Source organism: Canis lupus, chromosome 4, assembly GCF_048164855.1.
Source record: "Canis lupus baileyi chromosome 4, mCanLup2.hap1, whole genome shotgun sequence".
Lineage (NCBI taxonomy): Eukaryota > Metazoa > Chordata > Mammalia > Carnivora > Canidae > Canis > Canis lupus.
Window position 1 is genome coordinate 15,649,412 of NC_132841.1, and position 23,823 is coordinate 15,673,234.

At 40.4% G+C, this 23,823-nt stretch overlaps 1 long non-coding RNA gene across 9 annotated transcripts in view; it reads right to left on the reverse strand.

Annotated features, from left to right (window-relative positions):
- Window positions 1–23,823, reverse strand: part of LOC140631908 (uncharacterized) — a 79,901-nt gene that overhangs the window by 51,194 nt on the left and 4,884 nt on the right. For 4 of the 9 annotated variants that reach the window (XR_012029449.1, XR_012029447.1, XR_012029448.1 and 1 more), the window contains one exon: window positions 22,109–22,542. This is a non-coding gene — a long non-coding RNA (uncharacterized lncRNA). Of the gene's footprint in view, window positions 1–7,779; window positions 9,036–9,757; window positions 10,211–15,724; window positions 15,885–22,108; window positions 22,543–23,823 lie in introns of those variants that run through there. The other 5 variants (XR_012029450.1, XR_012029451.1, XR_012029454.1 and 2 more) reach the window with 3 other exon arrangements.

Sequence of the window (23,823 nt, forward strand, 5' to 3'; positions counted from 1 at the left end):
GCAAACATTTCCCCATAGAGGTCATCCATTTATACTACATCAGCATCATACAGAAGTGTCTAGGGATCCCTGGGTGGCGCAGCGGTTTGGCGCCTGCCTTTGGCCCAGGGCGCGATCCTGGAGACCCGGGATCGAATCCCACATTGGGCTCCCGGTGCATGGAGCCTGCTTCTCCCTCTGCCTATGTCTCTGCCTCTCTTTCTCTCTCTGTGTGACTATCATGAATAAATAAAAAAATTAAAAAAAAAAAGAAGTGTCTATTTCCTCAAGTCTCCCCAACACAGACTTTTAAAAAATATTCACTTTCTGGTATGCCTGGGCGGCTCAGTGGTTGAGCTTCTACCTTTGGCTCAGGGCGTGAGCCCGGAGTGCTGGGATCGAGTCCCACGTTGGACTCTCTGTGGGGAGCCTGCTTCTCCCTCTGCCTGTGTCTCTGCCTCTCTCTCTCTCTGTCTCTCGACTTAATTAATTAATTAAAAAATATTGACCTCCTTTTTCCCTGAGCCTGAATGTGACCATTTCTAAGATTTCCCTATTTGGGGTCTAACCCGCAAAAATTCCTCTACATTTCAACCTAGATCTCCTGCTGTCATCTGTCCTGTCTTCGGCTCTCCCCAGAGCCCACAGATCTAGCATTCAGTGCCACTGCTCTGCTCTGGTTCATGTCATTTCCTCTGCTGGAATGTCTTTTTCCATCAATACTGCCCCTCCAAATTACCATCTTTCAAAGCCAAGTTCTACTTTCATCTCTTCCATGAAACCCTTCTCAGTTATCTGGACTTTACTAACCTCTCTCCATTAAGAGCTTCCCAACAGGTATGCCACAAAAGGGTTACAGAGAAATGAAACTATTGACCCCCTCAGCTCAGGATAGGCAGGGTCTGGTGCCTGGCGTCTAGATTGGTACTTCTGCCCAGGTCTGCATTATTACTCTAACCAAGAGTTCATACAATATTATCATACCTTTTTTTTTCTTCTTTTTTTAAAGAGAGGGGAGAGGGGCAGAGGGAGAGGGAGAGAGAATCTTAAGATGCTCTATGCCCCGTATGGAGCCTGATGCAGGCTTCCATCTCACAATCCTGAGATCATGACCTGAGCCAAAATCTAGGGTCAGATGCTTAATCTACTGAGCCACCCAGGTGTCCCCAAAATTATCCTATTCTATGCATGCCCTGATGTGAAAAGTGAAGGGAAGGTCTCTAGATTTTCTATTTTCTTATTGTGCTTTTTGTTTGTTTGTTCTGTCCTGGAATTAGAAAATTGTCTCTCTTGATAGCAGTTGGGCTTTGCTCAGTGATGCAATGGGAAAATACTTTTCTTTAAATAGTATTAACCAGGACTTCCAATTCTATGTTAAATAGTAGTTGAGGAGATGTGCAGTTGGGAAAACTAAGACTCAGAGCAACGAATTATTTGCTCAAGGTCACACAGAGGAGCTAGCAGTGAAGCGCCAGCCTGGACCAAAGGTGAAGGTATGGCATTAGAACTACTGTGAATTCCAATTCTGTGCACCCAAGACACACACACACACACACACACACACACACACAATTCCAGTCTGCCTGACTACAAAGCTTACGTGTTTGATCACCATGGATGCCTGTTCCTGTGAAAGCTTGCTAAGTAAGAGATTGACAGGGGTCTGCAGAGCCAAGCAAATACCCTCTTGCTTCGGGAACAAAGTAGAAGCCATCAGACATCAGGTGTTGTTACTGGGCCCTCATCTTCCCAGCACTGAATCTATGAACCTCCCAGTGTCTGTGTTCATCCTTGTCTTGTTCTTTCCTGCTACAATAAGAAGGGTCAAGAGACCTCTTCTCCTCTACTAGACCCAGGGTGGCTAGATTTCAAACCCTCCATTCCCATGCATTATTCTCTTTCTCTTCTCTGTCTTCATCCTCTCCCTCACAACTGAACCATTCGCAGCAGCAAACAGTCCAATAACTCCTATCTTTAAAAAAAAAAATTGTTCTTTGGGGCCCTGGCTGGCTCAGTTAGTAGAGCATGGGACTTTGATCTTGAAGATGTGAGTTCAAGCCCCATTGTGAGTTCAAGCCCCATTTTGGGCATGGAGCGAAGGAAGGAAGGGAGGAAGAGAGGAAGGGAGGGAGGAAGGGAGGAAGGAAGGAAGGAAGGAAGGAAGGAAGGAAGGAAGGAAGGAAAGGGAAGGGAAGGGAAGGGAAGGGAAGGGAAGGGAAGGGAAGGGAAGGGAAGGGAAGGGAAGGGAAGGGAAGGGAAGGGAAGGGAAGGGAAGGGAAGGGAAGGGAAGGGAAGGGAAGGGAAGGGAAAAAAAGGAAAGGAAAAAATTTTGTTCTTTGACCCCCCTCCTACCATCATCCTATCTCCCCTGAGGTGTGTTCATACAGACCCCAGAGTATGGAAATCCTACAGTAACAGAGGTAAAAGATCCTGCCAAAGGTGGCGCCCTTGTCACAGGCCTCAGAGCTTCAGCTGTGGCTGAGCCTTGCCGGGCTGGTGTCGACTGTGTTGATAGTTGAAGCGTTGTTAGGCTAGGGCAGGGTGCATCACAGCCTGGCTATCAGAAGTCAAGGTCAGCTGCTGTGATAGGGATCACGTGGCAGCACCCTTTTTTGATAACTATCTCGAAGGAAAAAGAAGAACAAGGAAAACCTTTTTTTAAAAAAAGTTTCTGATCATCACTTTTAAGCTAGAGAGACTCAAATCCAATCTCAGCAGCTGAACAGCTAACAGGCACTTGTCATCCTCTCTATCCATCCATTCATCCATCCATCCATCCATCCATCCATCCATCCATCCATTCATCCTTTGAATGACATTCATTGAAGGAACTTTGTTCCTGACACTGTTCTAGGCACTGAAAATAAAACATTATATAAGACAGATAAGACTGATACTCTCACAGAGCTTACCTTTCAGAATGGGTATGCATAACAATCAAATCAACCAATTAATTAGCAAGAAACTATTAGCTAGTGATAATTGCTATGATGAAAATAAAACAAGGTAAGTAAAAGGAAGTGATTACTTTAGATTAACTCAACAGTTTTCAATCCTATCAAACCCAACATCCTCTCTCCATAACAAATATAATAGCATTTATGATTCTAAAATATAAACTCTTATATGATATAGTCTACTTCATACATAATTTGCATATACATATATAAATATATATGTCCAACTAATAATGAAGAGAAATAAAAGGACATAATTTTATAAGAAAATATTCATTCCAATATGTAAATGATTGAACATGACTATACTTGAAAACATGATGAGGCAGTCAGATGTTTGCATTCATACATTGACTCACCATGAATGCAATAGCCACAAATGCCCAATGATTACAGGAGTGTTACCAGTGACTCTTATACCACTGGCATTGCCCTTAGTGACATGATTTACCTAAATAAGGAACAACTCTGGGTAATGCCTCAAACAAAATAATGCATTATCTTTCATCAATTCACATGGTAATTGCATCCCTAGAAATTTTAGTGGATGTTAAAACTAGGCAAAAAATATTTAGTCATTAGATATCTCTGGGTCTACAGAGAGGATTCTTGGTACATATAACTAGAAACAGGTTTTTTTCTCATACATGACAAGTAAGATATTCAAAGTCAGGCAGTATGTAGCCCAATCCTTCATTGGGACGACTCTACTATTTATTGCCAGACATCAGGCATCTCTAGCATCCCCTCCCACTCTGTCACTAAATGCCAGAAGTATCCCCAATTATTGTGAATAACAAAGATGTTCCGACACATTTTCTAAACACCTCATTGAGATTGGTGCCACCCTCATGGAGAACCACTAGAATAAGTGGTTAGGGAAGGGCTTGGTAAGAGCCTCTTTAATAGCCATTTGGGAAAAACATTCTGAGCAGAAGGAATGCTGGATCCACTTTCACTGCAGTGATGCAACAAGCCTGAAGGGCTCAAGGAGCAGAAAGACTATAGAGATGGCTTTGGAGAGGTGGACGAAAGTCAAACCACACAGGACCTTCAGCCCAAAGTAAAGACTTAGATGTTGTTATTAGTGTGACAGAGATTTATTAAGGTGGGTTGTTGAGCAAGGGAAGGCCATTATTGAACTTTGGTTAGCCACTATGGCTGTGGAGAATGGACTGTGAAAGGGAGAGACAAGAAGACCATTTGGGAGACTGTTTCAAGTGTACAGGAAGAGGATGATGGCAGGTTGGCCTAGGATGGTAGAGACGGAAATAGAAGTGGATGGCTCAAGGACAGGTTTGGGATAAAAGTCAACAGGATTCAGTAATGGATGAGAAGTAAGGGGAGAAGGAGAAGGAGTAATCAAGGATGATCACTGGTGGTTTTGACATGAATAACTGGGTGGCTTTGATGATATTTCCTGTGTTGGTAAATCTGAAAGAGGAATAGTTCTTGCTTATTAGTTTTTGTGTGTGTCAAGAGTTTTGTTTTGGACATGTTCCATTTGAGATGCCTGTTGGACACCCAGATTGTCAAATAGGCAAATAGGCCTTCGGAGTTCAGGGGATAGACAAGGGGCAGCACTGGGAGAAACTGTGCACGGAGCAGGCAGAAGTCCCATCTCAGAACCCTGGGGCACAATACCTCTTAGAAAATGAGTAGGGGAGATCCCTGGGTGGCTCAGCAGTTTGGTGCCTGCCTTTGGCCCAGGGCGCGATCCTGGAGTCCCGGGATCAAGTCCTGAGTCGGGCTCCCTGCATGGAGCCTGCGTCTCCCTCCTCCTGTGTCTCTGCCTCTCTCTCTCTCTCTCTCTCTCATAAATAAATAAATAAATCTTTAAAAAAAGAAAAGAAAAGAAAATGAGTAGGGGCAATAAGGGGGAGTTAGGAAGAAAACCAGGGCAGTAGCATCACGAAAACCAGAAGTATGGGAGCATATTTACATTTTATGGAGCCTGAGGATTTTAGCACTGGGGAGGAACCTCCTTTAAAGAAGCAAAATTACGAAAACAAAATTAGGTAGAGTGAATACTTATTTGGAATAAGCAAAAAAATAATCTTATAATAGTTTCTTATCCTACATATTTTGGCTTCATACTGATTATTCACATAACTATGGCTTTAGTGTATAATTATCTATGGTTTGAATAGAAAGAATTCAAACTTTCCTCTGGCATTGTAGATTGAATTTGTTTTATTATTATTAATTTTTAAAAGTTGCTTTCAACTGGGGCACCTGGGTGGCTCTTGGGTTGCCTGGGTGGCTCAGCGGTTGAGCTTCTGCCTTCAGCTCAGGGTGTGATCCCAGGATCTGGGATCCAGTCCGGCATCAGGGTCCTTATAGGGAGCCTGCTTCTCCCTCTGCCCACACGTCTCTCTCTCTGTCTCTCAAAAAATAAAATCTTTTTTAAAAAAGCACCCCACTCTTTATTTCAGCTCAGGTCATGATCTCAGGGTCCTGGGATTGAGCCCCACATTGGGCGCCATGCTCAGCAGGGAGTCTGCTTCTCCCTCTGCCCCTCCCCCAGCTTGTACATGAGAGCTTGTGTGTGCTTGTTCTCTCTCTCATATAAATAAATTAAACCTTTTTTAAAAAAAGTTGCTTTGAACCTCATGGGTCATAGTTTGTAATGTCATGTATGTTTTTAAGACTAATGTCAAAATTAGGAAACCTCTATCAGGTTTGTTTCACAAGCTGTGGGATAGTAGGGCATTTCAGGTTTTCTTCCGTAGTTTTCCTTTACCAGTTGTCACCAATGTCCTGATGTCCTTGTAGTGTCATATTGAAGTTTTATGTTAGTTACATCACTATTAGTTTTCCATGTAAATTAGCAAGGAATGTAAGTTTTTTTCTCAACATGTTTACATGACTTACTTCTCTTTATTAGCAGGATTTCCAAACAATTCACAAGTTTATTCATTCCTTCCATTCAAAATATATCTCTTCCTCTCAATGTGTTGCTGCTTTTATCTTAATCTGTTACAATTTGTTTCTCAATATCAGGATAATTAATCTATCAGTTTTTTTAAAAAAAGATTTATTTTAAAAAAAAGATTTATTTATTTGAAAGAGATGGGGAAAGGGGCCAAGAGAGAAGAAGAGAGAGAATTTCAAGCAAGCTCTTTGCTCAGACATGAGTCTTGATCTCAGGACCCTGAGATCATGACCTGAGCTGAAATCAAGAGTCAGACACTGACTGAGTCACCCAGGTACCCCTAACATCACTTTTATTTCACATTCCATCCTCTTTTCTTTTGAATTCTGTTATTTTATATATCAATAAATTTAAAATGACATAAGAAATATCCTTTATATAAGTCCAAATCAGTCTGTAATTTCTTACTTGTTTTTGAAATACTCCAAAACATTTTTCCAAATTGCAATTAAAACAACATAGTCTAATTTAACCAATGCTTTGAATAAACTCATTGCATCTGGTTGTGTTAAGCTTTCTCTTCTGGGTCTTGGAAAAATATGTTTTAGAATCCTTGAAACATTGTTATATCCATATTGCAAGGCTTAAAACAGCTTTATAATGGGAAGATCATCTCATTACACTTAGATTTCTTCTTAAAAAAATCTGAGCTGCACCTGGGTGGCTCAATCGATTAAGCATCTGCCGTCTGCTCAGGTCATGACCTCAGGGGCCTGGGATCCAGGATTGTGATGGGCTCCTTGCTCAGTGAGAAGCCTACTTCTCCCTCTTCCTCTGCCACACTCCCCCACTTGTATGCTCTTTCTCTCTCTCAAATAAAATCTTAAAAAAAAACCTAAATTGGCATGTTTATTTAAAATGCTCTGTATGCTCTGTACATGCACCCCAATGTTTATAGCAGCATTATCTACAATAGCCAAATTAGGGAAAGAGCCCAAATTTCCATCAACTGATAAATGGACCAACAAGATGTGGTACATATAAACAACAGAATATTACTCAGCCATCAAAAAGAATGAAATCCTACCATTTGCAATAACATGAATGGAGCTAGAGAATATTATGCTGAGCAAACTAAGTCAGTCAGAGAAAGACAACCATATGGTTTCACTACATGTGGAATCTAAGAAACAAAACATATGAACATATGGAAAGGAAAAAGGGAGAAGAAAGCAAACCATAAGAGACTCTTAACAATAGAGAACAAACTGAGGGTTGCTGGAGGGGAGGTGGGTGAGGGATGGGCTAAAGGGGTGATGGCCATTAAGGAGGGCACTTGTGATGAGCACTGAGTGTTGTATGTAAGTGATGAATCACTAAATTCTCCTGAAACCTAAATTATACTATATGTTAACTAACTAGAATTTAAATAAAATTTTGAAAAGAAAAAAAATTTTAAGTGAAATAAAATATATGTGAGAGAAAATCAAAACAGTAAAATATAACTGTTGCAAAATACTGACATAGTGAATAACTTCAGATTACTACCAAGGCAGCTTCTTCTTTCCCTCAAATTAAGAAAATTCTGCATAATTACTGGGTTTTTAAAAAAATTTTATTTTCAAGTAATCTCTATGACCAACATGGGGCTCAAACTCACGACCCTGAGATTAGATCGCATGCTCCACCAACTAAGGCAGCCAGGCACTCCATAACTAGTGTTTTAAAAGAATGCTTGTAGCTCTCTGCTTTCGCCATCCCTAGCAGTTACATGATAGCACACCTGACCATGAATACTATTCAATAGAAGAGTGCAAGTGTTGAATAAAATCACAGATAGTTTTTAGTTAGTGATAAGTTAAAAATTGTTCATGGGTGTTTCTATTGTTAATGGAGAATACAACAATCGCCATCTGAAAATCTGGCACTGCCATGTATAGACTTTCACTAATAGAGTAGTATTGGATATCTGGTTTATGTATTTTATTTCACTAGTTAATTTGATACACCAGTTGTCCATAAGTTTTAGATGAGTCACGTTCATTCTTTTATTTTGACATTTTTTCCAAGTTTCTTATGCAAAAGCAAAATTCAACAATTAGTTCAGGGATTACCACGAAATTACCTACTTTCGTTTGAAGAACACAATGTTTTCACTAGGACCTCTGAAGCGATTTTTACTTAAAAATGTAATAGCTGCTGCTACTGTTTATGGCATTCTAAATAATTCAGAATGTTTTTCCTGTTTTTTTTCCTGTTGATTTTTCAAGAAGCTGGTTTAGTGCATTTTAATTAGACATATATATACAGTTGATCCTTGAACAATGTAGGGGTTGGGGGGGCAACAACCCCCTGAAGTAAAAAATTTGAGTATAACTTTTGACTCCCCAGAAACTTAACTACTGATAGCCTAATGTTGACCAGAAACCATAGTCAATTAACACATATTCTGTATGTTATACATACGGTATATTGTATTCCCACAATAAGCTAGAGAAAAGAAAATGTTATTAAGGAACTCATAAGGAAGAGAAAATACATTTAAAGTACTGTATTGAGGGGGGGAATAAAGTACTGCATTTATTTATTTTAAAAATCCATGAATAAGTGGACCCATGTAGTTCAGACCTGTGTTGTTAAAGAGTCAACTGTTATTTCAAGTAAACATTGCAAACCTAGCACTCTGTGGGATATACTTAACTTTTTAAACTTCTTAGCATATTTACCCAGTACTAAAACCCATCTGACATAATCTGTCTTGTTGAAAACAGTCTACAAACAAAAGAAAAAATGCAACTTTTAGTTTTAGTATAGGCCAGCCAGGTTCTCATAGCAGTTTGACCCAAATGTATCTGTTTGAGAAGTATATGCTTTCCTGTGATTTGTTCTGTTGAATTCTCTGTGAATATTATTAGACCAAAATTTGGAAAAAGTGAACTCCATTTGATGTTGAATAAAATTGTTGTTCTTCATAACAGACCACAATGAAAGATCATGGCAATTACCAAATCAATTAGCTCATCAAAGTGAAGCAGATTCTGATGTTTCTGTGTTCCTTTGAGGATACAAAGTTCATTTTTCTTCACTATTACTTTCATCTTCCTTCTTTTTTTTTGTTTCCTGTTTCAAGCGTTTTCATTATCACAAGCATTTTTATCTCTTCTGTTGGCTATCATGAATCTTTCCCTAATCTTCATGATTTTGAATACCAGAGACTTTAGTTTCTGTTGAAATATAATAAAAAAAAATTGTGGGGGGGGGCATTTTAAACCTTCCACCTGTTCTTTCTTATAGTTTATGTTTTGGCTTTCATGAAGATACTGCCTCTTCATCATAGTTGAATAGTGAAATAATCGCTAGCACCAAAAAACAAAGATCTAAAATGAACGTATACAGAAGAGCAATTCAGATACGTTTTAATTGCTGCTCTGTTGCATAGAGCAATGCAATTGTGAAACCAAATTTCTTTTATTCTATATACATTCACTTTCTGATGAAAATGTATAGGAACTCTTCATCTGAAACGCTAGTTTCTTTAGACCACTTCACTCTCTTGGTGCCAATTTTGGTGCCATTTCATCCAGAACCACCAGATTTTGAAGGGGCAAGTACATTAAAATGCAATCCAGTACATCAAGATGCATAAAACACTCAACTGTATATATGTGTATACTCACTGCAGTACTGTGCATGTTCCTGCCCTATAGTTTCCTTCTGATAATTTCTGGTTTGCATGAGTCCCATTTTTAAAAAGCACAGCGCATTTTTAATGCGCGTGCTGCATGATTGAGCATATAAATACCTGATAGGAGAGGACTTTTAATTTGGTAAACTGTCAAAGAGAATCTAATTGCTTACAAATATATGTGTCTGAAGATTAGAAGACTTTTTCACGGATTAGCTTCCAGTTTAATCTGTGTCAAAACTTGTTTCCCCCACAACCTACAGAGCAGGGTGCCATAGGACATGATGATGTCATGATATGACCCCAGGTCTGCATTTTCACGTCACAGCTCTGGGTGAGAGGTGGGGAAAGTGGGCCAAATGAGAATTCCTGGACCTCCTGCCACACAGACCCCACTGCACTGGTGTGATAAATCCCACCTAAATGTGTTTGCAACTCAATTTCCCTGAGCTGAATGCAGGGACGCTAAATGCAGGAAGAAACGTGATGAAGTTGAGCTCAGAATGAAAAAAAGACAATGATCTTGACCGATTCCAGTGAAAGTACTTTACAAATTTTACAAAATTACATGATCTTGTGAACACATGGCTAGAACTCCTGTGGGTCCTTGGGAGGAGCAGGTGCTAGTGGTCCATGTTTCATTTACTTTGCAGCAAATTCTTCTCTGCAAGGCGATGAAGCACAAGAGGGAGAGAGTGCTTGCTGTGTCCGATGCTGCCAAGAAGTGAGATAAGATGAGGACTTGAAAGAGGACTTCAACTATCTCCATTTTGACCTCTGTCTGTATTTCCTAATTGAGTAAGTTCTTCTTTCCAGTTTATCTCTTGACTCAGGAGAAAGACCCTCCCGCACCCCCCCCACCATGGGAACCAATCTACTGTCTCAAGACTAGGGATTGCCCTGATCTGACAAGACCCTGCCCACCTGTGATTGACTCCAAGACAATGATTGACCTGACCTTCACTGCCTACCTAAAGCTACCCACTGACCTTTGTTCTGTGTTTTTCTTATACAAATCTCAGTGTTTTCAGCACCTCGGAGGCAGTCTTTGAGATGCTAGTCCTCTGTCCTAAGGGGGTTTGCTTCACTGAAATAAATCCCTTTCTTGTTTCACTGCCACCCATATCTCTGTTTTTTAATTTTATCAGCCACGAGTGGCCAAACCTGATCTGTGTGGGTCCCTGGCACCAGGTACTCTCTCTCGCACCTGTGCATCTTGGTGATAGACTGACATGCAATGTTTAGATTTAGCAAGTGGAGATTTCTAGTGCTTGGAAAATAGCCATTTCACTGGAAGGGACAGAAGCCACACTAGAATAAATTAAAGAGAGAATAGGAGGTTAGGAAAGTTAGACAAGAACCACCAGAAAAGTTTGGCTATGATCTTTCTGCTCTGATACAGAAAGACTGCCAGGATCTGTTGTCTAGTGAGAGGTAAAGAACAGTGTGTGCATTATAGTATTATTGCTGGATGCTTCCATATGTGTATCTCTCCAAGTACATACAAGATGCCTCTAGCAAGGAGAATTAGCCATTGGAGTTTTTGAAGTATGTGAATATATTATTTAAAACATTGTGTGTGTGTGTGTGTGTGTGTGTGTGTGTGTGTGTGTATGTTTAAAGACACATACCTGTGAGGGAAGCAATAAAGTGCTGGAAGTTGGGAGATACAAGTGTGAACAAATGGGGATTTAAGGATGGGTGGGTTTGTATGCTGACCCAGTAGAAAGAAAGAGAACAATAATGCAAAAAAGAAAGGCTAGCTGTAGAAGCCAAGTGCCCGAGGTGAGATGGCAGCCATTCAGCTCTCCCAAGGAAGAGCTGGCTATTGCTAAGGTAAGTGTTCTCACCAAGATAAGGGAAAGCACTACCTGCACAGGCTAAGTATCCCAGAGCAGGAAGGGCAAAATCAGAACATTTATGAAGTTCTGGAGTCTGGTTTAAGGGAGGTTGCTCCATATGGGCCACAGTGGAGGTTTGATTGGGATTAGATAAGAAACATGATCTGATAGTTAAGGATCTGTGGACACAGAGAAAGAAGCAAGAGAAGGTACAGCTGAAGACAAATTGGCAGATTTGGTTTAGGGTTTAAAGGAATCACTCCCAAATGACTAACTATTTTCTATTTTCTTTTATTTTCCTGGTAAAGTCTGAAGCCAGGTCATCAGTTAAGAGTTAGGGGGTACCAGGGGTGCAGGGAGTCTGAAGAGGAGAGTTACTTTGGAAAGTAATGAGAGAAGGTAGCACAGAAGGATAGTATTAATGTAGGTGGTTGACCCGGTGTGCTTGCCTCTCAGCTAAAAGGTAGTCCCCTTAAAGGTCACCAATCTCCCAGGTGCAATTCACTCTTCCCTACAAAAAAACATTTTAAAACCACTGTCACTCCCAAAGCAGCTGTCAGCGACAAGAAGTGGAGTTTGTCAAAATGTCTCTATGTCAGCAAAGGTTCTTCACTTTTCATTTTAGGACTAACAACCTATTGGAAGAATTGTTCCAATTCAGGAGGAAGATGGCCACAAAAGTGACTTCAGGTCTCTACAACTTCCAACATGGGGAATCACCCAAGAATTTGAAATTACAGTGTTTTCTGGTTTCCTGTCTTCTCAAGGCTTTGAAGATCTTTAAGACCAAGTTTTAATCACATGTCGGTGGGTGATGACTTCCCCTTCCCCTGAGTTTCTACAAAGGACAGGAGAATGTCTCCTGCCATTGCCCAGATTGTCCCTTTCCTTGTGAACACCTTGACACATAGTAGGCATTCAATAAATAATAGCTGCCACATAATCCATATCATCCTTTATGGGCTTTACAGTACCTGAGCCCTACAGTATCTGAGACACATGTGAGGCACTGGGGACTCCTAGAACTATTTGGAAAGAATTTGAGTTTCCTCAGAGATGGGGCTTAGAGAACCACTGCTTTGGAAATTTTTTTTTTTTAAATCCTACTTCTCACTCAAGGTGAAGCTGGTGAGAAATAGGGAACAGAGATGCCAGGTAAGTTTTACAAAGAGTGCTTCATTGGTTGTGTTCATTCAGTATTGAACAAAATGAGACAATCAGTAGTTCTGCAGGGCTCCCTGTGTATGAGAGAGAAAGGGCCAAGTCTCATTATGCTAAACGATGAAGACATGCCAAAAATTGGCTTAAAATTGGGACATAGTTTTTTTTTTTTTTTTTTCAATTTAAGTAATATCTATCTCCAATGTAGGGCTCAAACTCATGACCCCAAGATCAAGAGTTGCACACTCCTCTGACTGAGCTAGCCAGGCACCCCAATTAGGACACAATTTAAATAGTCACATCCAACAAACTGAATCATGTCATTCAAAAGATAATTGGGAGATTCATAAAACAAATGAATTCATAGTGCACTACAAGCATGGTATCCAGGAGGGAATACACGTTTCAAATTGTGTGATAAATGCCGTCTGTTCTCAGTCTTTTCTGTATCTCTGGGGGTGTAAGAGTAATTTCATTTGGAGACAAGTGTAAAAATCTATATTATGTTAAAAAAGAAGCAGCAGGCCCAAGATGGAGTCACTTGTGCTGAGCCTAGGTGTCAGCAAACCAAGACTTAATATCTAACCTAATTGAAGTTTCAGCCTCTCCCAAGAGTGGAATTTTCTATCAATCAGTCTGGAATTTCCCGGTCAACGCTCTTGAGGGAATCTGCATGGTATATCTCTACTTTTCTGCCAAGAAAAGCAACCTTGCCCAAAATAGTCATCTCTTTTGTTTCTGCAGTCCTTGTCCCTGTCCCAAAACCTTCCATTTTGTACAGTTTCTCAGAACTCCTTCTACTTGCTAGATGGAATGCAGCCAGCTTCATGAATCAATGAATAAAGCTAATTAGATCTTCAAATTTACTCAGTTAAGGTTTTTTTTTTTTTTTTTTTTTTTTTTTAACAATTCCAAGCCCTGAATGGTCTGGCTCTGTAGCCCTGTTCTGGGGATGCTTTGGTTATTACTTATTGCAAAGGAGAAGTATCCTGTAACTACTATTAAATGGAAAATAATAAAATAACACACACACACACACACAAAATTACTCATTCTGCCCAAGTTACAAAACCAAATCCATTCAGTTTTTCTGAGTATTAGGAGAACATTTTGGAGTTTGCTAATAACTATTAACTTTATCATAGTTTGTATACAAGAGGTTGTGAGACAGGGACACTGAAGAGACCTCCATAAAAGACTTTTTTGCAGCTTTTATTCTTGCTAGTGATGTGGGAAATAGGTAAAAGAAAAAAAAGTTTCCTTACTACTTATTGTCCATTAACAAGTCCTTGAAACAGACTGTCCTCCAAGGACTCAGCTGCCTCAATGTTAACACTTTGCTAAGGGCAAAAGGCAATTTTAGCCTGACCCCCAGGATCCTGTGAGTCTACTTTAACATACTAAAATTCCTTTGGAAACTTCTTTTATCTCTACCCCCAAGGTATATATTGGTAATCATCCCCCAAGTATATGACCCACTAATACTCATCTGAAGGGGCTCATGACTAAGGTTTTATTAGACAGTAATAAATGACCTTTTCCTAACACTAGCTAGTCCCCTCAAGGTCCTGGAAACCTTGTTTTCAAAACACCTGGGAGTCTGTGCTATCCTTAACACCCTCCCACCTTGAAAGTACATAATTAGCCACTCCTCATGACCCCCGTGCAGCTCTTTCTGCCCAAAGGTCCCATACCCATGCTCTAATAAAACCACCTTTTTAAAAAAAAAATAAAATAAAAATAAAAAAAAAACAAAAAACCACCTTTTTGCACTGAAGACATCTCAAGAATTCTTTCTTAGTCATCAGTTCCAAACCCCAATCAATTCCTACATCACTAGGACCTGCATCCCCACCTTACAGATGCCTTAATGTATGTCCTCCTTGTAATGGTCAAGGAGTTAACGATTTCTTTGGAGTTTTCTAGCACAATAGATTACATCTAAGGAGTGACAGGGCAAGGTCATAATGAACAATTTTCAAGACCACCAACCCCATACACTTTGACACCAAGAACTCTGGCTCCAGGGCAGAAGTGACTTATGGAGGACACCTGAGCACTCATCTTTGATCAGTTCCTGGTCTTTTAGCCAGTTCCTGAATCAGTTTTTTAAAGTCTGAGGTACAAATAAAATAATGTTTTCAATCATTTATTCACAAGTAATATCGACAATGCAAGATGATGAATGAAGTGTTACTCTATTCTGGGGATCTTTGGCACATACCATAAGTCACCTCTGGGAGTGGATCTATTCTGGGTTGAGATGTCTTAACATGAAACTGTTGAAAGATAGTTGGAAGAAAGGCAGGTAGGGACAGGCTCCACTCCAACTCTAAGAGGAAACCACCCTTAAAAGGATTTTATACCCACCCGGGAAAAAGCCCTCCACCCTTTTCCACGTGATAGACAAAAGATAAAAACCTGATTGGAGGGATCCCCAGGTGGCTCAGCAGTTTGGCGCCTGCTTTTGGTCCAGGGCATGATCCTGGAGACCTGGGATCGAGTCCCGCATTGGGCTCCCTGCATGGAGCCTGCTTCTCCCCCTGCCTGTGTCTCTGCCTCTCTCTCTCTCTCTGTGTGTGTGTGTGTGTGTCCCGTGAATAAATAAATAAAATAAAATAAAATATAAAATAAAATAAAATAAAATAAAATAAAATAAAATAAACCTGATAGGATGACAGGCGCATGGAGGGTTAATCAGATGAAAATAGTGTGCTATTAAGCTCATAAAAAACCCTAGACATAGAAATTCCAGTGGTAACCCTCTTGGGTCCCCTCCCTCTTCAGGAGCTCTGTACCATTACTTTACTATTGGTCAATAACTTTGCTGCCTGCCATTCTTTGTCTGGTCTATCTCTTCATTCTTCAAAGTGGTGTGACCAAGAACCATGGGTACCGAAAGAGGAAATCCTCAACAAAACTATAGGTATAGACCACTAAATGCACATTTTAGCTTTTATTTAATTTTCAGCATTCTCCAGTTATATTGGAATTTATCCATTTGTTTAAGAATTTCACCTAAAAAAAAGAATTTCACCTATTCTACTTCACACAAAATATTAAGTGAACCACTGTAGTAGGGGGGCAGGTAATGGAGGTTAAAATTGCCTCTAGGGTCAAAGATTTACACTTGAATCAAGATGATGCTTACCATCCACACAATACTATGTTCAGTCTTAAACAAAATCTATAGTTAATTTCTGTTTAAAGTTAAAGTTAGTCTTACCTTTCATTCTATGAAGTTGAAAATGGGAAAAGATTTGAACTCCCCTTCAGGACAAGGAATGGCACAGCAGGAAGATGAGTCCTCATACCTATTAAAGTCTCTCTATAGCAATACAACTTTATCAGAACTGCCTCCTAGTTGACAGTGATTGTATGGTCACCTAATTTTAGAGATGGGAAAAAGGGAAAATACAACAGTATCACTCTGGCTTAGATACAGATCAGTTCCCCATACTGTTGTGACTCCACATACATATCTCCCCATCATGTCCCTCCTCCTACCTTAGAGACAGCCACTGTCTTAAACTTTTGAGTTTAACATCTTCCTCTCCAGTTTTACCAAATATGTACCCTAAAGTGACATTGTTTGTTGTTTATGGCTTGATAAATAAATGAAACTATATCACCCATGTTCTTTTCTGACTTGTTTTTTTTTTTAATTTTTTTTTTAATTTTTATTTATTTATGATAGTCACACACAGAGAGAGAGAGAGAGAGGCAGAGACACAGGCAGAGGGAGAAGCAGGCTCCATGCACCGGGAGCCTGATGTGGGATTCGATCCCGGGTCTCCAGGATCGTGCCCTGGGCCAAAGGCAGGCGCCAAACCGCTGCGCCACCCAGGGATCCCTTTTCTGACTTGTTTTACTCAACCTTACATGAAATTCATCCATATAGCTGCTAATCATTTTCATTTGTATATAGGAATCTCATTTCCTGCCCATTCCAATACTTACAAATTTTTCTCAGGTCCTGCTGTAAGTCCAGCTAATGAAAGCTATATTTCATTAAAGCTGAGAGGGATGGGGCTAATTGTGGCCAAAGCCAAATCATCATCATCATTTATAAATATATGAGGAATTAGTTGGAATGTGAAGAAAACTTTAGAAGCTTTTTCATAGGACCAGTAAGGAATTCATGAACAAAAGAAAGCACCCTTCAGAAAAATTATAGAGGTAGAATCTTTATGATTGGATTTTGGAAGTGAGAAAAAGAAAAGGTCAAAGATGAAAGGATGTTGGAGTTATGAACTAACACAGGAAAGCTAGAAGCTGGAAATGAAGTACAAGTGGCATATTCAGGCTCGGGAAATAGGTTGAGGATAAAGGAGTAATTTTCATTAGAACCTTTTAAGAGGTAATCATTAAAGTTTGAAATTGTGCATTGTCTAAAGGGGGTTTAGTTTAGTTTTAGTAGAGGGCTCACAGTCTTGGAAAATACCAAAGTAATACCTCATTTCTTTCTTGTTCAAATAGGACCCAGGACTCTCTTCAAAGTTTCCTTCAAATATTTCTGGAAGTTATTGAGAACTTCCATTTCCCCCTTTCTGTCTAGTCCCTCTTTTTTTGTTTTTTAATTTTTATTTATGATAGGCACACAGTGAGAGAGAGAGAGGCAGAGACACAGGCAGAGGCAGAAGCAGGTTCCATGCACCGGGAGCCCGACGTGGGATTCGAGCCCGGGTCTCCAGGATCGCGCCCTGGGCCAAAGGCAGGCGCTAAACTGCTGCGCCACCCAGGGATCCCTGTCTAGTCCCTCTTTGCTGGGCACCACTGCCACTTCCTTCTCACTCAGGTGGTCCTGCCACCTCTGCTGGGCAATATGCTATTTCTCTGGCTCCTGTCCCTGGTGTGATATCCACATTTGATGGCAATGTGGAAATGAACACCTAGTTCCTTATTATGGAGTGAATTGTGTGTGCCTAAAAGTCTTATATTGAAATCCTGACCCTTAGTACTTCAGAAGGTGACTATATTTGGACTTAGGGCCTTTAAAGAAATAATTAAGGTAAAATGAAGTCATATGACTGGACCCTAATCCAACATGACTGGTGTCCTTCCAAGAAGAGGAAATTTGGGCAGAGATATGCACAGAAGAAAGACCATGTGAAGACACAGGGGGAAGCCAGTCATTTATAAGCCAAGGAGAGAGGCCTCAGAAGAAACCAACCCTGCCATTACCTTGATCTTGGACTTCTAGCCTCCAGAATCAATTTCTGTTGTTTAAATCTCTTGGTCTATAGTACATTGTTAGGATAGCCCTAGCAAACTAGTACACTCCCTTTTGGAGCTGGCCTATATTTGAAAGGAATCAACCAAGTTGGTTGGCTCTCCTAGTAATAAATATCATACTACACTTTGGGTCACTTCTCCCCACAGCCCACCAAGGCTTGTTACTCCTAAGTTAAAAGTGTAATGCTAGATTCTCAGGAGATGATACAACTTATATACACAGTCATGGCTGGTGGGTCTGTCCTACAAGATCTTCAGACGTGCTTGGGCATGTCTAAATTTAAATAGCAGACTCAAGCTGCAATTACATTTACTGGATGGGAAAAGGAGCTTATGCTAGGAAGAAGCAATTGGAAACAGGAGAAATGAGAAGATATAATAAACACTTACTGAGTGTTAATATCTATTGTTAATCAGACAAGAATATTCACATATGTTATTCTACTTATTAATTCATTCAAAAATATTTGAGTGTCTATGATACGCAAACTATTCTGTGAGGAGCTCAGGCTGCAATGGTGAACAAAAAAGACAAATCCCCGCCTTGGGAGTAGCTTCCAGTCTAAAAGGAGACATGGAGATGTGGAAAACAGATGATTACAATATCACATGATGAAAATTCTAATGAAGAATCCTAGCATGCCATGAGGAAATAGAGGAAGGATTATGTATTAGTTTGCTAGGGCTGTCATAGCAAAACACCACACACCAAGCGACGTATACAACAGAAATTTATTTTCTTTTTTCTTTTTTTTTTTTAAGATTTTATTTATTTATTCATGAGAGACACAGGGAGGGAGGGAGACAGAGAGGCAGAGACACAGGCAGAGGGAGAATCAGGCTCCATGTAGGGAGCCCGACGTGGGACTCCATCCTGGGTCTCCAGGATCAGGCCCTGGGCTGAAGGTGGCGCTAAACCACTGAGCCACCCGGGCTGCCCAGAAATTTTTTTTCTTCGTTCTAGAGGCTAAAAGATCAAGATCAAGATTGGCAGAACTGGTTTCTCTTAAGGCCTCTCTCTCCTTGGCTACCTTCTCCCTGTGACCTCACATGGGCTTTTCCTTGGTGTGTTTTCTTCTTCTTCTTTTTTTTTTAAGAGTTTATTTATTTATTCATGAAAAACACACGGAGAGAGAGGCAGAGACACAGGCAGAGGGAGAAGTAGTCTCCCTGCAAGGAGCCTGATGTGGGACTTGATCCTGGATCCTGGGATCATGCTCTGAGCCGAAGGCAGATGCTCAACCACTGAGCCACTCAGGCGCCTGGTGTGTTTTCTTCTTATGAGGACCTTGTCTTACTGAGTTAGGACCCCACTTTTATGACCTCATTTAACCTTCATAACCTCTCTGAAGACCCCATCTCCAAATAGAGTCACATTGAGGATTGGGGCTCCAACATATGAATTTTGGAAAAACACAATTCAGCCCAAAACAGATTAGCTTTTCAAAAAGAAGTCTCATTCAGGGATCCCTGGGTGGCGCAGCGGTTTAGCGTCTGCCTTTGGCCCAGGGCGCGATCCTGGATCCAGGATTCCCAGGATCGAATCCCAGGCTCCCGGTGCATGGAGCCTGCTTCTCCCTCTGCCTGTGTCTCTGCCTCTCTCTCTCTCTCTCTCTATGTGTGACTATCATAAATTAAAAAAAAAAAAAAAAAAAAGTCTCATTCAAAGTAAGATCTTAAGTTTTCATGAAAATAGCCAGGTACAGGGTGTGGGGAAAGTGTGCTTCAAACACCAGATAAAGCATAGTCAAAGACCAGGGCACAAGAGAAAAATATGGCAAGTTAAGGAATGAAAGGTAATTTGCCCATGAATCTAGAGAAGTAAGCAGACCATATGAGAAGACCTGGGAAATCATGATAGAACTTTATCTTAGAGCAATAGGAAATGATACCTATAGGGATCCCTGGGTGGCGCAGCGGTTTGGCGCCTGCCTTTGGCCCAGGGCGCGATCCTGGAGACCCCAGATCGAATCCCACGTCAGGCTCCCGGTGCATGGAGCCTGCTTCTCCCTCTGCCTGTGTCTCTGCCTCTCTCTCTCTCTGTGTGTGTGACTATCATAAATAAATAAAATTAAAAAAAAAAAAGGAAATGATACCTATAAGCAGGAGAGTAGCATAATCAAATCTGCATTGATCAAGCAGCCCTGGTGGCGCAGCGGTTTAGCGCCGCCTGCAGCCCTGGTGTGATCCTGGGGACCCGGGATCGAGTTCCACGTCGGGCTCCCTGCATGGAGCCTGCTTCTCCCTCTCCCTGTGTCTCTGCCTCTCTCTATCTCTATGAATGGATAAATAAAATCTTAAAAAAAAAAAAAAAAAAAAAACTTAAAAAAATCTGCATTGATCACTTTGGCTCTAGTGTGGAGAGTGAACTGAAAAGTGGCAACACTGGAGAAAGGAAGACAACTTAGGAGTCTGTCTGAAATAGGCAAGATGGCAGTGGAAATGGAGAAAAATATGCAGAACTGAGAAACCCTCAGGATGTAGACTTGACGGGACTTGCTAATGGACTGGGAAAGGAGGAATAAACTGAGGTGCTTAGGTTTCTGAGTTGGGCAAATGGGTGGGAAGCTGGTGCCATGCCCTAAGACAGGGAACAAAGCAGCAGATGGTCGGGGGCGGGGAGGATGGTGAGCTCAGTTTTCAATATATTGAGTTTTAGTTGTGTGAGTCATACAAGTAAGGATGTTCACAGCCTTATCAGCTAGTTATTTCAATCCCTGCTTTAGAGATGAGATTAAAAACAAAACAAAACTGAAGTTTCAAGAGGTTGAGTGAAGTGGGAACAACACCCAGGTTTTTCTGACTCCAGCGTTAATGCTTTTTCTATGATAGCCTGCAAAATTTTACCCCAAACTCTGAGAGTCAAGTCTATTTAGGAATTCAGAATTTTCTGAATTTTCAAAAGCTAATATGGTGCTTATACTCCATAATATAGAACAGATTGGCACAGTGTCTCATAATAACTGTACACATTGACAAATCGTCAATGAATCAGGTAAACATAACACCAAGTGGGATAAAGAAGGACTAAATAGTCTGATGATAGCTCAGGATAGGTTTTTGCCACCAAATGAGTAGTATAAAAACTTTTTGTTTTCAGGTTGTACTGGATATTGGAATTTATCCACAATTCCAAAATTGTGGATAAAGGTGCACTTTCCAGGGTAATGCAGTCATAGAAGTCAATGAAATAGAGTTTCCAGAAGAAAGTGATGGTTAGTGATGTCAAATGTTATTGAGAGGTGAAGGGCATAAATTGAAGAAAGATGGGACACCTGGGTGGCTCAACAGTTAGGGATCTTCCTTTGGCTCAGGGTGTGATCCTGGGATCCAAGATGGAGCGAGTCCCACACTGGGCTCCCTGTGGGGAGCCTGCTTCTCCCTCTGCCTATGTCTCTGCCTCTCTCTCTCTCTGTGTCTCTCATGAATAAATGAATAAATCTTTTTAAAAAATTGAATAAAGGTCATTAGGCATTTTTTATTAATCAAAAAATTAATAGAGGTATCTTCAGGAGCATATCCTTTACTAGGATAAAGTATTAGGAGCACAAGTCAACTTTTAAAGAGCTAAACGGTAAGATAAACTGCGTATCAACAAAATGGCTAAAATGATAAAGACAAAAAATGCTAAGTATCGACAGCAATTTAAAGCAAATGTCATTTTCATTCACTGCCAGTGTTAGTGTAAATTGGCATAAGCATTTTGGAAAAGTGGCAATATCAACTAAAACTGAAGATGCACATCACACATGACCCAGCCATTCTAGTCCTGGATATATGCTCAGCCGCAATGCATGTATATGTGCTCCAAAATACATAGACAAGAATGTTCATATCTGTTCTGTTTTATAGTAGTGATGGGTGCATGGGTGTGTACTATATTCTAAATACATCAGTTACAAATAAATGAAAAGTGCAACTGATGTTACTTTCATTATATTAAATTATAGTAAACTAGGGAAAATGCTCTCATTTTTTAGAGATGAATACTAAGTAATTAGAAGGAAGTAATATATTATTTAGAATTTCCTTAAAAAATTTTAGTAAACAGGGCAGCCCTGGTGGCTCAGCGGTTTAGCGTCGCCTTCAGCGAGAGTGTAATTCTGGAGTCCCGGGATCGAGTCCCACATCAGGCTCCCTGCATGGAGCCTGTTTCTACCTCTGCCTGTGTCTCTGCCTCTCTCTCTGTATCTCTCATGAATAAATAAATAAAATCTTAAAAAAAAAATTAAAAAAATTTTAGTAAACAAATAGGTGGTGAAGAAATGGTAAAATGTTAACTACTAAATACAAGGTTTTGGGTATATGGGTGTTCATTATACTATTATACTTTTTGATATATTTGAAAATTTTCATATGAGGTATACAAAGTGCATTTACGCAAAAGAAAAAGGCTTTAATGGCTTATACAATTACAAAATATACTTCTTCTAAAACACGGCCAATCGTTACAATTTAATCAAGTAGGATATTTTCTCTGTGATAACTGAAGAATCCAAGAGAGTTCTGTAAATTATTTCAACATCATGAGCCAAAATTCTCCAATTGGTTTATTTCCCCAGTTACTTTTCTCCTTTCCCCCCAAATCTGAAAAAGAAAAGTGTGATGAACATGGCAGTCAAGCCATGTAGGAGTCAAATCAGAGTTGTGCAGGTTTTAGAACTGGTGAGAGAGAATTCAGCACAGAAGAAGCTGTCTGGCCAAGGCTGAGTCTGGCCAGCTTCCATGTATGCTGTGAAAAGTCTCTGGCCACAGTCCCGAGGTCCTCACATCTGAGGTTGCATCATTCTTCCCACAGTTGTTTCTGGACTGAATGTCAACAGCATATGATATAAACAAGTCAGGATAGAAAGTATTATGTATTTGTCATATTTTCTCTTTCTTTCCTTTTTTTCTTTTCTTTCTCTTTCTCCCATCCTTCTCTTCTTCCTCCTCCTCCTCCTCTCTCTTTCTCTCCCCCCTCCTCTTCATCTCTCCTTCCCCATCTCCTTGGCCTTCTTACTTTTTGTTTTGGAACCTTTTGCCTACAAGGTTCTAAGAGAGACACTCCCAGAGGGTTTTCCAGTTCCCTGAAGGGTGGGGAAAATATAAAGACTGGTGAAAGAGATCATTTCAGAAGTAAAGAGTACAGTGAAAGTGAAAGTGAGAGGTAAAATATTAAATTAATGGTAAAATCCTTATTTTGTATGTGCTACTTTGCTATGACCCTTCCCTTCCCTGAAGCCCTCACGTGACTTCCCTGGACCATCACTCAGAGGTCTCCTATACTAGTGTTGCTTAGGTGGAATGGCACCAGGAAGCATGGACACAGGACTAAATAACAATGGACTTGAGAATTTTGATAACTTTGGAAAATATTTTTTTAAAGGAAGCTGCAGGGGAATCTCTCCTAGAAACATAAGAACAATCTCTAAACTACTGCCTTGGGACACCCGGGTGGCTCAGCTAAGTGTCTGCCTTAGGCTCAGGGTGTGATCCTGGAGTCCCAGGATGAAGTCCCACATCCGGCTCCCTGCATGGAGCCTGCTTCTCCCTCTGCCTATGTCTCTGCCTCTTTCTCTGTGTGTGTCTCTCATGAACGAATAAATAAAATCTTTCAAAAATAAATAAAAACAAACTTTTGCCTTATGACTTCAATCATTTCTTCTCTACCATTCAGTTTCTAAGTCTCCTTTCATCTATATTTATTTAAGAGTAACCAAACCCTATCATCTTCCAATATTTCATGATTCCCTTGATCCCTTCCCAATATGTGACCCTTCTCTTTGAAACAAAGTCCAGATGGGTCAGCATTTTGCAGCAAAGGGTCAGAGCAAGAGGTAGAACTGGAAGTTTGAGGTCTGTGTAATTGTGGTAGTGACTATAATGGTTGAAGAGGATTTGATTAGAGATGCCTCAGTATTCTGACGTGCTTATAAAAAAATATATATATAGGTAGGAGCACCTGGCTGGCTCAGCCAGTAGAGCATGTGACTCTAGATCTTGGGGTGGAAAGTTCAAGCTTCACATTGGGTGTAGATGTTACTCTAAAAAGAAAAATCTTAAAATATATATATATAGGGCAGCCCTGGTGGCCCAAGGGTTTAGCGC